Below are 18,407 nucleotides of genomic sequence, written 5' to 3'. Positions count from 1 at the left end.
GATATTTGGGCCGGATATGGCCGGCTTAAACACCAAAGGGTTAAAATAGCAAGTTTATCTGGTGATAGACAATGTGCATTGCTGTGCATTGGGAGGCCAGTGGTGGGGATGTGGTGTGTCACTCCATGGTGGGCTGTAGGTTTGGAGAATGTCAGGGTAGTGAAGTTGGGGCGACTCACAAGGAGATTCGAGAATTCATTCTCGGTCTGATAGATGGTTGCTATGCAGAGAGCAGCATGTGCAGATGTTGCAAGAAACACGGAAGCATGTGTTGCTGTTGATGAGTTGTCTCCTCTGCAAATCTACCAGTGGCAAGTGTACTTAAAGAAAGTCTGCCCAATAATGGGTTGATGGACATCAGCAACGGTGAATGCCAATATGTATTTTTGTGGGCCGATATTGAGAGAAAGAATGTGGCAACCATACACCTTGATTGTAGAGCTGTTGGCAACCATTAAAGGTTGGCCCTGCTTTCCATAACGGAGGTCCCTTGCCAACATTGGAATCATGCTGACTTCTGCTTTCATGTCAATTAAGAATCTATGTCTGGAGCTCCAATCGCGGACATAAAGGAGTAGTTGATCATGTTTGCCAGCCAACACAGTATTCAGTGGCAGCCAGCCGGCCAAGGGGTCCTGAAGCTACATGGTTGTTTATACCTGGTAGCCTTTTCCCTGAACTTTGTGTAGTAGAAGCGCAGGTTGTCTTGCTTAACACTACCATGTCTCAGGGCTGACCCTATGGCATTGACCGTAACACCACTGGATAAAAAGTGTTTGTCACCTGCTTTTGCTAACTGCCACAAGTCCTTGATCTCAGTCTGAGTTATGAGAGCCTGGACCTGGGGTTGTAACTTGCAGAGGAATATTTCCCTAAACAAAAAGGAAGGTGACTCACTGGAGTGGAACTAATGCCAACATCTTGTCTATCAACTCCAAAGGCTTGGAATCGCCTAATTTTTCCTCCAGTATCTTGACTGCCGCTTCCTAGTTACTCAGCTGGAATGCTCATGAGCCTATCTTTTAATGTGTTTATCTTTTAACAAGGTGTATTTGTGCATTGCTGGGGGTTGGGTTAAAATGTCTAGCATTTGTTGTCATGTCCTCATCCAGTGTCACTGCTATGTGTGAATATTTTGTTGGGTCTGAAGTTATTTTGCGTATGTTAAATTGCACTTCCACCTGCGCGAACCATAGCTCAGCCCTCTTAAGCCAGAACTGTGGTAGCTTCAGTGTTGTTATGTGATCACTTGTCACGTTCCTTTGATTTTCTGCTTACTTTGATGTGCGAAGTGAAAGATGTTGTTCTTCTATGGGGTCACCAATTATAGTTTTAGTTAAGCTATACACAAAAAAAATCAACAGAGAACCAGAGTGTGTTGGTAAACGATTTATTTAGTTACATTTAGCTAAACACGAGAGCAAGGGCCATCGGTCAACTTGTGCTTCGAAGAAGTCCCACCTAACCAAAAGTCCACTTCACTGCAGACCAGCTCCCTAGCTAGCCCACAGAAAAGTTCCTGTCTACAGCTTGTCTGTCATAAGTCCTTGGACAGTACCCTTACAACACTATCTCTGGCCATTAAAACAGGTATTGTTAGAAAATTTATCCCTACTCTTAAATATCGGATGTACAAAAATGTATGCAATCATCAAAGAAAGACAACTGAATCAATGAATAATTGGTCTAAAAGATTGAACCAAATGTCTGAATATGAAATTTAACAAAAAAAGAAATTAATCTCATTATTCCAGGCAGGACAGATTAGTGAGCAAAGTGCAAGAAACAAGAGTTTGAGATAGTTCTCTCAGATACAGCCAAATCATCTTGTACTTAAGATCCAAACAAAAAAGAAAAGAAAATTAGAAAATCTAGTACATTTTCAATGAATTTACTTTGCAACTGAATCAGAACCAAGGCATATACAACTTGCTCAAAACATTTATCAATATTTCTAATAATGAAAATCACTGATGGACTTTAGAAACTCAAAAACACCATACAGTTGCTTTCCATTACAAGGCTGGCTGCATGGATAAGAAGTTTTCGTCATTACTATAACCATTCCACTTCTATTTTCAGCAATAGTGTATCCAGTATTACAATATCACCTCTGTTCTTCATTTTATTGAGACGGCAAGTGCAGTTTGAAGGAAATTTAGCTACTTTTTGTAGCATTTAGGTTCTCTAAGCACTAATAGTACAATAAAATAAGTGTATATATGTATATTTTTATTAAATAAAATGCAATTAAAATTGGTTTTGTCTGTTAGAAGAAATCCATACTCAATACTGCAATCAGAAAAAAGAAATAAAAAACAAAGAGAGAAGACAATCTTACAGATTGGTAAATACTTACTGAATGTCTAACACTACATTATGTAATGCCAGCTCAGTTCAATTGTCACTGAGTCAGCTCTATTCCTTTGCACTGACTTTGCTGAAATATCTCAAGTCACATTTTCCTCTACAGGGTCATTTCTCTGACTGTTCATATCTTTACACCTATAAAAAGATATTTTAAAAATTTCTCGTGACAAATAACAAGTGGGTGCCCATTGGAAATCAACAGAGAATAAATGATCTCTTTTATATTTTATTTGCAGCAAACTGTAATGAAATCGAATAAAAAGCATTTTCTTCCTTGTCAAATCTATATACATAAATGACAATTTCTGTCTGTTTGTGGCTGGGTGTGTGTTGGTGAATTTGTTACTTTAACTCCTCCGAGACTATCCAACTGATCTTGATGAAACTTGACACATGTGTGGGGCTTATGCCCATGCAGTCACTTACACACTTGGAATTTCAAAAAAAGAAATCAATAATTTTTAATCAGCAACAACTTTTCAAAAATTAATAGATCGTTTCAATGCAAACTCTCATATGAATGTTATTTTCTGCCGTAACTTTTAAAGTTTTCAACCGATTTTCTTAAAATTTTTATACACAGATGGAATATGCACTAGGGATGGGTTGAGACAAAAAAATTTTTACCTAGGCCACTTAAGCAAAGCCTAAGATGATTTTTGATTAACTGATTAATAAAATTTGACCCAAATTGTTGTGGGGTTAAAATGTTCATCAACCATTTCAGCATTCTCAGCTGGCTGTAACATGTATTTTCTTAACACCTGCACTTAAAATTGTTGGTTCAAACCATTGCAATCGATATCTTATTCTCACGATCAGTGGAACTATACCCATGAAACACAGTCGTCAAATTAAGTGCATGTGCACTTAAAAATTTTCTCTCGGGTTGCAAGAGAATTTGCCCAAAAATGACAAAAATCGTCATTTTTTTTGTATGCTTTTTTTCCTCTTCATAGCATCTTACGACTCTTATAACCACCCTGCTGTTTACATTCCCTTCTTGATGTTTCCATTGATTATATAGTTGCAGCTTTCCACTCATCTGACCAAACGATTGTCATTTTCTGATTCCACACGTATTTATTTGTATTATTGTTTCATGAATGAATTTGCTTATGCCTTCTATTATCTGTCCTATGTCTTGATTTCATTTTTCGTCTGAGAGAAATTAGGCATTGTAATGGGTACTGGGAATATCCCCACTCCCAGGTATTACTGGGTACCTCAGCTAGTAATAAAATATACTACAGTGACATATATAATTATATACACTTAAAGTATATTTCTACTCGTTATTCAGTGAACTAAATTATCTGTTGGTATTTTAACTAAATGCAGAAATGAAAACAGCAAAATTGCTCATGATGTGCAGGTCAAAGAGGGAACATAGATATAAGTAAGGACGCAAAGTAACAAAACACAGAATGGTTCATGCTGTTGCTTGGCCCCAGATCAAATCTTCATTAGTTAGACCCATGATCAAAGGTATTCCACTTTTGATCAACTTGTCTTTTTAAGGGCTATCTAAGACAATATATCATTCTAAAATGGTAAAGGAATGAAATTAAAGAGATATATTTACTTTTCCAAGCTGATTGACAATGACAAAATGGTTTTCTCCCTTGGCTCAAATTATTTTAATTTGTTACCAACTATCTAGAGTAATCTAAAAACTGCAATCTTGAATGCAATATGAAAATCCAGGATTGACTTGAAATCAACATTCCACTCTCAGATTCCTTTGTAGTGGGTACTATTTTGACAGAAGTTACTGGTTGAAATCTTTGGGGATCTACTTCCTTAAACTCTTGCCCTTTATTCCATCCTAAAATAAGAGTATTTTTTAAAAAATCAAAATATATCACCTAGATTATGGCTGGGAGATAACAGTTTTACTCAAAGTAGCTACCTTCAGCTTCCACCATGACCACAAGTCAGCTCCAGAACTTGGTGTATGCATCCCTCACTGTATCCCTGGGAAGATCTTCAGACATCTCCTTGATCTTGACCACCAATTCAGCCTTGATGTTGCAAGCAGAGTGGTTGGTATATTTCTCAACTGTGTCCCTATGGGATTACAATCAGGGGAATTAAGAGGCCAGAAACTGGGGTTAGTGAAGTTGCAGATATTCTCTTAACAACCACTTCTGACTCTTTCCAGAGGTATGGCAAAGAGCTGAATCCTGCTGTCATACATATGGCTTTCCAGCAGCAATCCTCTCCAGTCAGAGTTTGGCCAGTCTCCAGCAGTTTCACCTAACTAGCATTTATATGCAACCTAACTAGAGTACAAATATCTCCTCTTGATAATATACTCCACGTTGAGCTCTCTGAAATTCCAGATGCCATAAAAGTCTGTTTATCAATGTACCTGAAGGATGTATTGTAGTTATAAAATCTTCACTTGAATTTACCATCAACAATATCTATGTAATTTTTTTTTATTCAACATGTGACATGTTTGAGGCAATTTCGACTATGCAAGAAAATACTATGTTACATATCTAGTTTAAAGAGCATGTACAGTATTCTTACATGAACAGCATGGAATACTATATTTGGTGAGCTTGTTGGTGATGCCATCTTGTTTGAAAAACAGTTGTAGCTGATTTTAATATAACATCAGTTGAATATTTTATGTCGATGATTTGCCAGAAAATGCTTATCTAAAAGAGCCAGGAATGTGTTACCTATATTAATTTTAACATTTAAGGAGGGAAAGGGGGTACAAACCAGACAAATTTTCACCTTGAAACTGCTTCTAGTTAAAGCTCTGTTGTTGTAGAAGCTGGCTTACTATACTATAATTTTAAGCTCTTGCCTACTGAATATGGTAATGAAGCTTTTCCAAGGGTATCTGAGGTGTGATGGCTGACATTATAGTATGACACAAAGCACTTCCAGCACTCCTTATAAACAAAAAAGAAAAACATAGGGGAAATACGCTTGCATAAAACACAATAGCAAAATGGTCTCTTGTGCATTTGATATAGTAATATTTTATCTTTTATATCTTTTACTTGTTTCAGTCATTAGACAGTGGCAAGCTTTAGTTGAATGAATTAACCCCAGTACTTGTTTTCTTTTCCTTTTGTTCAGCCTGGTACTTACTCTATTGGTCTGTTTTGCTGAATCAGTAAGTTATGGAGACATAAACACATCAACACCAGTTGTCAAGTGGCAGTGGGAGACAAACACAGACACACACACAGCTGTCCTCATCCATACACATCACATGACCAAACCAATTCAGTCTTCTCTCTTGCACACATCTGATGCCTCATACCAGTTTTCCTCTTAAATCATTTACACCCTATTGTGTATGCATGGTGATATTACCCATCCAGCAGAATATGATTGCTTCATTTCTTTCAAGCCTTTGCAAGTCCTCTGTAGTCAAAGCCCATGTTTCACTTCCATGTAACATAGCTGTATGCACACAGGTATCATACAACCTGCTTTTCAAACTGAGGGAGAGACCCTTAGTTACCAACAAAGGTAGAAACTCTCTGAACTTCGCCCAGCCTGTTCTTATTCTAGCAACTATACTTTCAGAACTTCCTTCTCTGCTGTTAACTTGGTCTTCTAGGTAACAGAAGTTATCTACTACTTCTAATGATCCTCTGAGCATTTATGGGAGTTTATTGTCCTCACATTTTTAGTCCCTAATTTACACACACATCTGCCACACACAAAGACTATTTTCTCCATTAACATTCCTGTGATACTGCTACACCTCTTGCATCCAAAATGTGCACTTGGTACAACATACAGAGTTTCTAGCAGCACCCTTCTTACATATCGAGTAGGGCCATCTCCCTGAAGGGACTTGTGATTTGTCTGTTTTCCTACTTACTAGGACTTTGGCTTTTGCTAAATTAACCCTAAGGCCCTGAGATTCCAAGCCTTGCATAGACACTTTATGTATGGATGTACCTGATGTAATCCAGGCTGCAAAATAGATGCAACACAACACGTTGAATGGAATCCCACCCATAAGGGATAGTAGCAGGATGGGTCAAAACGATCATTGTAGGAAATAAAGATTAATACCAAATCCATCTTCTAGTTACTTAATCAATTATTATCATCTCAACTAACACTAAGGTGGTGAGCTGACAAAATTGTTAGTACGCTGGACAAAATGCTTAGCGGTATTTTGCCCGTTGCTGTGTTTTGAGTTCAAATTGCACCGAGGTTGACTTTACTTTTCATCTTTTCAGAGTCAAAAAATAATTAAGTGCCAGTTGAGTACTGGGGTCGATGTAATCGACTATCCCCTCCCCCAAATTTCAGAACTTCTGCCTATTATAGAAAGGATTATCTCAACTAACACTGCAGAATTCCTGAAGAAGATCCAATAGAAATAGACCCCAACTGCGAATGACAACAGGTAGCCCAAGCTGTGCCAGTACTCTACTCAACATTTCAATACACCAATTGACATGCACCTATTAGTTCAAAATATTAAATATATATATGCTACTAAAACTCTGTGATTGCTTGCTCGTGTGCTTGTCTATAATTTAATACAGCCAAACCAGCACATAATGAGAAAATACTCTGAAAGTAAGGTACCCCTGAAATGTGAATACAAACAGAATAAAACAAGTTTCACGTAAATCAGACCACGGGTTCCCGAGATACACATTTTGGGGGGATTTGTTTCCACAAATTTAGACAATGAAAATGGAGTTATTGCCCTTTACTGTGTCTGTAATTTAATACAGCCAAACCAGCGCATGATTGGAAAATTCTCTGAAGGGTGACCCTGAAATGGGAATACAAACGGAATAAGACAAGTTTTGCATAAATCAGACTGCAAGATCCTGTGATAAGCAGTTTTTCAGGGTACCTTTATGATTGCATGCTTGTTTGCATCTGTGCTTGCATGTATGTATGCTTGTCAATAATTTAATACAGCCAAACTGGTGCATGATGGGAAAATACTTTGAAAGTAAGGTACCATAGAAATGTGAATACAAACGGAATAAAGCAAGTTTTATGTGAATCAGTCCATGGGTTCCCAACATATGCGGTTTTTCAAGTACCTTTATAAATAGCCAAACTGGCACACAATGGAAAAATACTCCGAAAGTAAGTTTTATAATGTGGTTTCTGTATATGTCACCTTAGTGTTGAGCACTAATACGGTGTGATATATAGTACCACCAAATGGAGTAGCCACCAACTGTCTCCACTTGATGTATTCCCAAATATTCTGCCAACAACTGTAACCAATCATAAACAACTCTCAACAAGCTATAACAACTTCTCAACTATTTCCTGCAAATCCACGCACTTACAAACACCATTTGACTTCCTGCGATTTCTCATCTCTCCTTCTCAGTCAAACACGCTGATAATTATATGTGTTCGGCTGGTCCATTCTCACAGGAAGTGGGGAGAACGTGATACTCACCATCACAGTAAGGTACCATTGAAATGTGAACACAAACAGAATAAAACAAGTTTCACGCAAATCATACCATGGGCTCCCATGATACATGGCTTTTTCAGGTACCTTGAACTATTGGTGACCCAACAGGTCACAGGTAGTCTAGTATATATATGTATATATAAAAATTGTAGCTTACTAATTGTAAGTATTTATTGTTTAAATATATATATATATATATATATATATATATATATATATATATATATATATACATATATATATATATACTGAGGGTGATAAATTGAATATTAATTTAATTAACATCAATTTAAAACCAGTGGCCTAGCATATAAAAAATCTGAAAATTCAGAAAAATTGTATTACATGCGTATAAGAAAGAGATTATCCACGATCTAACCACAAAGAAAATAATGTTCTCTAGAAAAAATTCAGCAAATACCAGAGCAAAAGCGGGCAAGACAAATGAAAATATACAAAATAAAGAATTTATTGCATACCGGTTTCGCCATCAATTCTTTTACTTACATAAAAACGTCTGTGGCTCGTCGGTATGACTGTTCAAATTCAATATAATTTGCAGAACTATACACGAATTGTTTGATAAAATTTGACGTGCGTACAGTTCTACCGATTACATTGGGTTATTTTCAAATGTCTCAGCTCTGGCGCGCTAAATGTGGAGAAAAGGGTCACGTCCACGCAGAGTGCGAGAAAGTTTAAAAAACTGCAACAGAAAAAAGGCGAGGTCCCTCCTCAACAAGAGTAAAATAATAACACCGCAAGAAAAGACACAGAAAAAGCAGAAGAGAAGAAAACGCAAGACAAAGAAAACAAGCAACTGGAGGGAAAAGATGCCATGGAGTTTACAACAGTGTCACATAAAAGAAAGAAAACCCTCGCCCCAGACTCCCCTCCTCTGACAAAAAAGACAACATTGCAGAACATACAGAAAAAAAAACCCCATCCACTCCCAAACCAAAACCCACCTCTAACCACCCCCAAACATACTCAGGGAGAGAAAAAAAGTGTCCTATAATACAAAAAATATTGTACTACATGATATAATAAAAAGCAAAAACTATTCGACGTGGGGACCATTAGAGAACAAACCACCACATTTATGGCTGGCAAGAATAAATACTGTTCATTTTGAACAATTTAAAAAAAGATACCCAGACGACATATACGATGTCAGTCAATACATAGCCAGCGAGAAAATTGTGCTGGCCCCAGCGGCTACACCAGAAAACACAACACAGGAAGAAACGGAAGGGGAGGTCAACAAACGTCGTGCAGCCCCTCGCCAAGTTTAAAAAAGTAAGTACGTTTAACTTTTACCATGGAGATTAAGTTAGGTTGTATAAATGTGCGTGGCCTGGGATTGAAATAGAATCAAACATGACTCCTGGACCACTTCATGTCACAAAAAATAGATATATGTGTTGTGACCGAGTCCAAGTTGAACAAGCCACAGGTATTCTCGCCTCTTCTAAATGACTATGAGAAATTTATTTCTCCTAGACGGGGAGGAGGCGGGGGCGTGGTGGTGTTGTTCAGAAAAAGCTTGGACGTACAGGTAAGTACAGTCTTTCTGGACCCAGAAGGTGGGCTGGTCGTCCTAGATGTGACACATGCAAGTAAGCAGTCCTTCAAGTTGATAGCAGTCTACGCTCCAAAAGAGAATAGACAAAAGGTTTTTTTCAAGACCTGGAAAGCTTTCTGGTGACGTCTAAAACTCTGGTTTTGACAGGAGACTTTAACACTACTCTCGATGCGTGAGTGGATAGTGTTGGCTCAACTGATAGAAAGGGAAGTCCTGGCCTAAAAAGGCTACTAGCAAGCTATCACCTAGTAGACCGATATAGACTGGATGAACCACTCGTTCCACAGTGGACGTGGTCTAATAACGATGGTTCACATAGGTCTTACTTAGATAGGATAATTGTAAGAGACAGAGACAGTAACACAGTTAGTTGTCCATGCTTTTGTTGTACCTCTTACACAGATCACAAGTTTGTGGCATGCAAAGTACAGCTAGTTAAGTGTCATAGACAGGGACCAGGGTACTGGAAGATGAACAAGTCTATTTTGACTAGTAAAGTCTTCCGTACCCAGGTTAAGGGGTTAGTTCAGAGGGCATTATGCAGTGCTATCATGAATAATAGATGGTGGTGCTCCCTCAGACGAGCCATTGATTCAGAGTCTCTTAGATTTAGTAAAGAGCTAAGTTTAGAGAAAACTAGAAAAGAAGGGCACTTAATTAAGGAATTAGAGGAGGCATCCAGAGTATTATCGGCGACAATGGTATTATTCTGTCATCTCAAAGCCTAACACGAAAGGTGTAGAGTCAGAACTAAGTTACGTGCGGTGGGCAGAGAAGGTATTAACGTTGCCAGATGGGCCCATCGTGTAGAGAGTTGGAGAGGCAGGGAAGCCTCTGTACAGTTTTAATTGATGAAGAGGGGCATACAATCAAAGGACAGGAGGAGATGCAGAAGGCTTTTCACCAACATTTCGCCCAGTTGTTTGGGATGAATGAGATGCTGGGCTGTGGGGAGCCCTTAAGGAACTTCCTAGCAGACGGACCGTGACTCTCGATGTGGGAAGCCGAATGTTGTGAAGGGCCAATTACAGCTGCGGGGGTCGAGGAGGTGCTGGCTGAATGTGCCCGGGACAAGTTGCCGGGGCTGGATGGTCTGCCCTACGAGTTTTATAGTAGTATGCCGGACTTGTTTGGACACTTGCTGCCTTGCATCTACATGAACTGGCAACAGAATGGGAGAATTTCCCAGCTCTGAGTTGGAGAGTGGCAATGCTATTCAGAAAAGACCCAAGCAAGGGGGATCATATTAATAACTTCAGGCCCATAACTCAACTAAATGTAGAGCTAAAGATTTTGGCCAAGGTGTTAGCAAAAAAGGTTGACGCATGTCACGGAGAAACTTGTAGGGAAGGCACAAACATGTGCCATCCCTGGCAGGTCAATCCAGGACAATCTTCATCGCTTACGCTACACCTTAGACAGGGTGGGTAAAGTATCCGGTAAAGGAGGGGCACTGGTTCATTTAGACCAAAGCAAAGCTTACGATAGGGTTCACCATCAGTACCTGGTGGCAGTCCTTGAGGCGGCTGGGCTAGGCCCGAATTTCCGTGGATGGATCATGGCTATTTATGGTGGCATCAAATCCACAGTTCAAATAAACGATTACCTGTCCCAGCTGTTTAAGATCAAACGCGCAATTCGTCAAGGGTGCCCCCTGTCTTCGCTTCTGTATGTACTGACTCTAGAGCCATTTCTGCGGAAGTTGGAGAGTTTGTGGGGGGCATCCCCAATGAAATCGGATGTGGTAAGAGTATCTCTGCTTATAAGAATGACGTCACCATCATCGTGTCCAAGATGACTCAGCTACTTCGCGTAGCGGAGGCAATCAGAAGATACGAGGCAGTGGCAGGGGCAAAAGTTAACATGGACAAATTCGCTGGTTTGTGGCTCGGCACCTGGAGCAGCAAGCCGATAATGTCCAGTGTCGTAGAGCACTGGACGGATGGCCCTGTTAAGTTGCTTGGAGTTTGGTTTGGTCCAGACTCCCAGATGGAGAAGAATTGGAGTGAGGTGACGAACAGGGTGGAAGCGCTAACCTGGACCTGGTCCAAAAGTACGCTGTCCCTGAAAGGGAGGGCGGAGGTGGTGCAGATGTATATTGAGTCAGTTATCACCTACCATCTGACTGCTGTCCATTGCCCTGATTCGTGGCTATACAAGTTGGTTTGGATTCTCTTCCACTTTTTGTGGAGGGGAAAACCGCTTGTGAGGCACTCCGTGTGCTGCCAAGAACCACTAAAGGGTGGCTTGGGGATGCCGTGGTTGGTGATGCGCAGACATGCACCGTGACTAAGGCATCTCTGGCTCTACCTGGATGGTGATCAGGTATGGAATTCGCTCACAGGGGAATTCTTTCCATGACCAGCCTCCTTGGAGGAATTTAAACCCGATTTAGTAAAGAGACAGAACACGACTGAATGGCAAAAGGAATGTCGGCAGGTACTCACGCTAATCCACAAGGCGGGCAAGGCCAGCAGCAGGAATACCACCTCTGCATTTTATAAAGGGTTGGTAGAGTATAAGAGTGATGACGTCCTAAGAGAGACTATGGAGCTCAACGAGAACCAGCTAGCCAAACTGTTTCAGAACACCTTCAGGGCGGGGTATTTGGCTAATTACCAAAGATCCCTGACCTGAAAGTGTTTTATAAATGCATTACCTGTCCAGGAAAAATTGTCCAAGCATGGTTTATCAGTGCCACCAGAATTTCCAAGGTGTGAGCAGGATAAGGAAATGGTCCTGCACGGCTTCCGGAACTGACAATTTACGTAGAACACATGCTGTCACACCTAGAAGAGTACAGCTATCGGCTGAGTCTGTGATAAAGAGTGTACCGCCCACTGGACTATCTAAAGGAGGTGAGGCATGTTTTCTCTGTAGAGTTGCAGTGTTGAAAGAGTATGGAGGACGAGAATGCAAGGAATCAAAACAGGAGCCTTCATCTCCGGCACTGGACTTCTTTTATACTTAAGGTACCACCTAAAGAGCAAGATAGGGCTGGAGAGGAGGCACCTGTCGAGAAGTGTATATGAGAAAAGATGGAAGGATGTTGCAAGGGAGTTGTGAGTGAATGTCCCTACTTAATTTCTCCCATAGTAAAAGCATGGTGTAGTCGCTGGTCAACCAGCAAAAATTCTAAGAACAAGTCATCTTAAATTTTTTAAAATTATATTTGTAAATAAGATTTCATCGATTTTTATATAAACTCACTGAGCTTTTTCTTAAATGTTTGTAATGTCCTGTACTGTCCCTCTGTGTTGCGATAATCATTTATCATAATAAAGAAGAACCGGTGATTGTCAGCTGGAGGAGGTATGCTACAAGCTACAGTAGCATCCACCCTTAAGGGTTAGCCACATTTAAGTGGCAAATATACTTCACGGTGTCATGCAGCTACTGTTTATACCTCGTTCAGAAATTTATTATGGCTTGTTTACACTTTTCATCACTGGAAAAAGGATACATATATTTGCATTGGGAACCACTTCACATCAACAACTGGTGATTGTCACTAATGGGTGTTGGTAGGGATTTCTTAGATGTGAGTTTGAATCGTTACACACAGATATTGTATGTTTGTTGTAGGTCTCCCCATGGGAGTGAACCAAGATTCATTGAAATGTTTAAATTGTTGAATTTCAGTCGCTGTTTTGGTTGCATCTGTATATTCCCCATCTACAGGAGAAGTGGAGAAAGGAAGACAGATGGAGAATAGACAAAGTTACGCAGCGGCAATGACCCAAGGAATACATGCCAACACCTTGGAAGTACAGGAAATAGAAATTGACACAAGAAAGTGGAAGGAAGGAAGGAAGAAAATTCATAAAAAAGGAGGGAGCCAGTCTAAAGCTGACTCCCCCAGAAGAAATGATGAACAGCATAGCAAAGAAGATGGTAGTATACAGAACGTTGTCTACATCCTTGAACAAGAAAGAGTTCGCCCCAACAGAAGAAATAGAGGAATGTCTCAAAAATGTTAAAAAATTGACCACATTCTATACACGTGGAAGAAAGTATGGTATAGTAGAAGTAAGGCTTGGTAACAAAGAAGATGCCATGAACCACTCAATGGACCCGTTACGGACAACGAAATGGATACTACTTCCAACGTACTGTGGCAAACGCGTTGCCAGAGTGAGCATTGGAAGAGTGCCCCCCAAAATCGAGGAAGAATGGCTGGTGGCAGCCATAAGGCACAATATGAAGGGTGGAGCAGAGATCAGGTCAGTTGGTGGGGCTATGGCTTTGAAGTGACCATGCAGTTATCTTTGGAAGACTTGCATAGCATAACGGAGGAAATAATACTCCCAGAAGACACGAGACTTCGAATAACAGTAGAAGGAAGACCACCAACATGCTTCCTATGTGGCATAAAAGGGTACATGAAAGCAAGATATTCCGAGAAGGAAAACGATGAGGAGAAAAAAGTGAAGAAAACAATACCAAAGAGGTAGTACCAATAAAAGAGACAGATAGAGTGGAGAAACCCTTCACAGTAGTAAACACGAGGAAGAGAAAGGAATGGGCAAACTCTCCCACAGACAGTCAAAAAAGGCCAAAATAGATTGTGACGGAAGAAAAGAGAAATAGGTGTGAAGCACCAACAGAAGCAGTAGTAAAAGAAGGCATGCAGAAAAAAAACAGCATTACAACAGGTAGAAAGAGGAAGCGTTTATAAAATTGGTTATGATGTTTCTGCACGCCCGAACAGATCAGGATGGGAGCCGAAGCAAGCAGAAGTGAAAAGGAAGAGATATAAGTGGCATTTGGTCATGTATACCAAAAGTACAAAAATAGGGAAAACAATTGTAAACTATAAATCGGTAATAAGAGTAAAGCTACCGCCAGGAAAATACCCGGAAAACATTAAAGGAATAGTCATAGATAGAGAGAGATTTCAGAAATTGAGAGAGTTGTTAGGAGATTACATACACCCGGTGGGGGTTGAAGTCAAGTTTGACAATCTCCCACCGGTTGTGGAATTAGAAGATTTGAAACCCTTTATGAACATTTAAAACTAAGTGAGTAAAATTTGTATTTCATAAAAAAAAAAAAGAGAAAAATAGACTGTTTAAAAGTTTAAAAGAAAAAGAAAAAGAACGATCCAAAAAAGAAAAAAAAAAAGAAAAGACTGTAAGAACGTTTAATTGTAAAAAAGCAATCACGGTTTCATCTCGGAGCGGCCCGAGAAAACCGTCTCATATTCATTGTAATTTAATTCATTGTATATTCATTCTTTCATGTCTATGTATGTCCCCTCTGCATGTCTATGTATGTCCCCTCCATGGGGAGACTTTTAAGGGATTTCCTGGCCGACGGGCCGTGACTCTCAGTGCGTGAGGCGAAGTGTTGTGAAGAGCTGATCACAGCTGCGGAGGTTGAAGAGGTGCTGGCCGAATGCGCTCAGGACAAGTTGCCGGGGCTGGATGGTCTGCCCTATGAGTTCTACAGTAGTATGCCGGACTTGTTCAGACACTTGCTGGCTTGCATGTACACGAACTGGCAACAGAATGAGAGAATTCCCAGCTCTGTGAGTAGGGGAGTGGTGCTGCTGGTCAAAAAAGACCCGAGCAAGGGGGACCGTATTAGTAACTTCAGGCCCATAACTCTACTAAATGTAGAGTTAAAGATTTTGAGTTAAAGGTGTTAGCAAAAAGGTTGACAGTTGTCGCCGAGAAACTTGTCGGGAAGGCGCAAACTTGTGCCATCCCTAGTGGATCAATCCACGACAATCTTCATCTCTTATGCTACGCCTTAGACAGGGTGGGTAAAGTATCCGGTAAAGGTGGAGCATTGGTCCATTTAGACCAAAGCAAAGCTTTCGATAGGGTTGACCATCGGTACCTGGTGGCAGTCCTTGAGGCGGCTGGGCTGGGCCCAGATTTCTGTGGTTGGATCATGGCCATTTACGGTAGCATCAAATCCAGAGTACAGTTGAACAGTTACCTGTTGGAACCGTTCGAGATCAAGCGTTCAGTTCATCAAGGGTGCCCTCTGTCTCCGCTTCTGTATGTGCTGACTCTTGAGCTATTGCTGCAGAATTTGGAGAATTTGGGAAGCACCACTAATGAAATCAGATGTGTTAAGAGTGGCTCTGTGTATGCGGATGACGTCGTCATCACCGTATCCAAGATGACTCAGCTACCTTGCGTAGCAGAGGCAATCAGAAGATACGAGGTGGTGTCATGGGCAAAAGTTAACAAGGACAAGTCCGTCGGATTGCGGCTCGGTACCTGGAGCAGCAAGCCGATAATGTCCAGTGTCATAGGGTCCTGTTAAGTTGCTCGGAGTTTGGTTTGGTCCGGACTCCCAGACGGAGAAGAATTGGAATGAGGTGACGGACAGGGTAGAAGCGCTAATCCGGACCTGGTCCGGAAGGGCGCTGTCCCTGAAAGGGAGAGCTGAGGTGGTGCAGACGTTTATTGCATCTGTTATCACCTACTGTCTGACCATCGTCCCTTCCCCTGATTTGTGGCTAAACAAGCTGGTTCGGATTCTCTTCTGCTTTTTGTGGAGGGGAAAGCCGCTAGTGAGGCACTCTTTAACAGTCAAGAACTGTTAAAGAGTGGCCTAGGGATGCCGTGGTTGTTGATGTGCAGACATGCACTGAGACTAAGGCATCTCTGGCTCTACCTGGATAGTGATCAGGTATGGAATTCACTCACAGAGGAATTCTTTCCACGACCACCCTCCTTGGAGGAATTTAAACTCAGTTTGATTAAAAGACAAAAAAACGACTGAATGGCAAAAGGAATGTTGGCAGGCACTTGCACTAATCCACAAGGTGGGTAAGGCCGGCAGCAGGAATACCACCTCTGCATTTTATAAAGGGTTGGTAGAATATAAAAGTGACAACGTTCTAGGAGATACACTGGGGCTCAATGAGAACCAGCTATCCAACCTGTTTCGGAAAACTTTCAGGGCGGAGTATTTGTATAATTACCAAAGATCCCTGACCTGGCAGTGTTTTAGGAATGTGTTACCTGTTCACGAGAAATTGTCCAGGCATGGAATTTCAGTGCCACCTGAATGTCCAAGATGCGGGCAGGATAAGAAAACTATCCTGCACGCTCTTGTACAGTGCACCCAACTTTCGGAGTTGGCAATTTACGTAGAACATGTGTTGTCACACCTGGGAAGAATACAGCTATCAGCTGAGTCTGTGATCAAGAGTGTACCACCCACCAGACTATCTAAGGACGGTGAGGCTAGTTTTCTATGTACAGTCGCAGTTATGAAAGAGTGTCCATGGAGAACTAGGATGCAAGGTATCAAGACAAGAGCCTTCATCTCTGGCTCTGGAATGCTACAATACTTCAGGTATCACCTGAAAAGCAAGATAGGGCTGGAGAAGAGGCACCTGTCGAGAAGTGAATATGAGAAAAGATGGAAGGGTGTGGTGAGAAAGTTGGGAATGAGTGTCCCTTCTTAATCTATCCATGGTAATAAGCAAGGTGTAGTCGTCAGACAGCAACCAAAAAGGAAAAAAAATGGGAGATAATTTAAATTTTAAAAAAAAAACTTACATATATAATTTTTAATTCATATATTTTCTTTAAAAAAACCACTCTGAAAGACTCACTGAACAATTCTCTTAAACGTTTGTAGTGTCCTGTGCCGTCCCTTCTATGTTCGATTATATAATCACAATAAAGAGAAAACCGGTGATTATGATATCACTCATATGTTATATCACTCATATGTGAGTTATTGTTTTATTGGTTGGATTACTGTTGTTGATTTATAGAATTGTTAGACATTGTTGAATTTGTGATTTTTTGAATTGTTGAAAATTTTGTTTGGCTTCCCCATTTATGGGTGAAGTAACAAAAAAATAGAAGTATGTAGTCCCAGACAGGCAGCTATGCTGCAGTGACAGGGAGCTGGAGGTGGAAAACAAAGATTTTAAGAAGTTTGACAACCTATTGGAGAAGGAGGGTGATTGCCTGAGGCTAACACCATTAAAGGAAGTGATGGAAAGCACAGAGAAGAAAATAATAACCTATCAAATGCTAAAAATAGCAACTAGAAAAATTGAACTTGCAAATGGTAGAAGAAATAGAAGAATGTTTGAAAGTCATAGAAGATGTAATAATGTTTTACAATTGAGGATGGAAATATGGCACGGTGGAGGTACACTTTGTTAACGAAAAAATACTCCACCGCAGCCTTAAAATCGACGAAATTGGCACTCTTACTGACTTACTGTGGCAATCTCACGGCCAGAGTAAGAATAGGAAGAGTGCCACCTGAAATTAAGGAAGACTGGCTGGTGGCAGCCATACTATACAACTCTGAAGAGAAAGAAATTTTAAAGATGTCGAAGACAGCGGAGGTCAACTGGTGGGGGTATGGCCTTGAGGTCATGCTTCATATCACCCTACTGGACCTCCACAAAATTGCTGAAGAGGTGGTCTTACCTGATGAAACCAGGCTAAGAATAATAGTGGAGGGTAGACCGCCAATATGTTTTGGATGCCATGTAAGGGGGCACATAAAAGCAAAGTGACCCCAGAAGCAAGAACAAGTAGTGGAGGAGTGTCAGGAAGAAAAAGTAAACGAAGTAACAGAGAAGGAAATAGTAGTCACTGAGGTTGAAAAGAAAGGAAATGGTGAATCACCACCAAAGAAGAAGAGAAAGTGGCAAAGAAAGACAAAATAGAAAATGAAGTTACGAAATATCAAATGCAAGAGCCAGAGCCTTCAGCAAGCAAGAATGAGAAGGAATGAAAAGAGTGGGAAGATGAGATAGAAACACCAGAAATAAGAACAGAAAATGAAGGGAGAGTGTCACCGAAAGGTAAAAATGAAAGAAGGATGGTCGTGTACAGTAAAAGCGTTGAAAAACAGAAACAAACAACAAAAATGAATGGAGTAATAAGAGTAAGATTGGAAGACAGAGAGAATAACAAGAACTCAAAAGCGGTATTGCTGGATGATGGAAGAGCGGCGAAACTGAAAGAAAGATTCGGAGACGAAATTAATAACACATCAATTAAGGCTTGATAT

General features: G+C 40.5%; 1 protein-coding gene and 1 pseudogene across 10 annotated transcripts in view; one reads left to right on the top strand and one right to left on the bottom strand.

The window, feature by feature from the left end:
- LOC106867506 (uncharacterized) overlaps positions 1–18,407 on the bottom strand; it is a 348,378-nt gene that overhangs the window by 264,155 nt on the left and 65,816 nt on the right. For 8 of the 10 annotated variants that reach the window (XM_052975064.2, XM_089338260.1, XM_052975069.2 and 5 more), the window contains exon 2: positions 2,360–2,505. The exons of the other annotated variants lie outside the window; for them this stretch is intronic. The gene's annotated coding sequence lies outside the window, so the exon portion shown is untranslated. The remainder of the gene's footprint in view (positions 1–2,359; positions 2,506–18,407) is intronic. 10 annotated transcript variants of the gene reach the window in all.
- LOC149131645 (uncharacterized) lies at positions 13,106–14,993 on the top strand (annotated as a pseudogene).

The sequence above is a fragment of the Octopus bimaculoides genome, chromosome 20 (assembly GCF_046866305.1).
Source record: "Octopus bimaculoides isolate indiv1 chromosome 20, ASM4686630v1, whole genome shotgun sequence".
Lineage (NCBI taxonomy): Eukaryota > Metazoa > Mollusca > Cephalopoda > Octopoda > Octopodidae > Octopus > Octopus bimaculoides.
The sequence above is the reverse complement of the archived record's forward strand: the minus strand, read 5'-3'. Positions and strand labels throughout refer to the sequence as shown.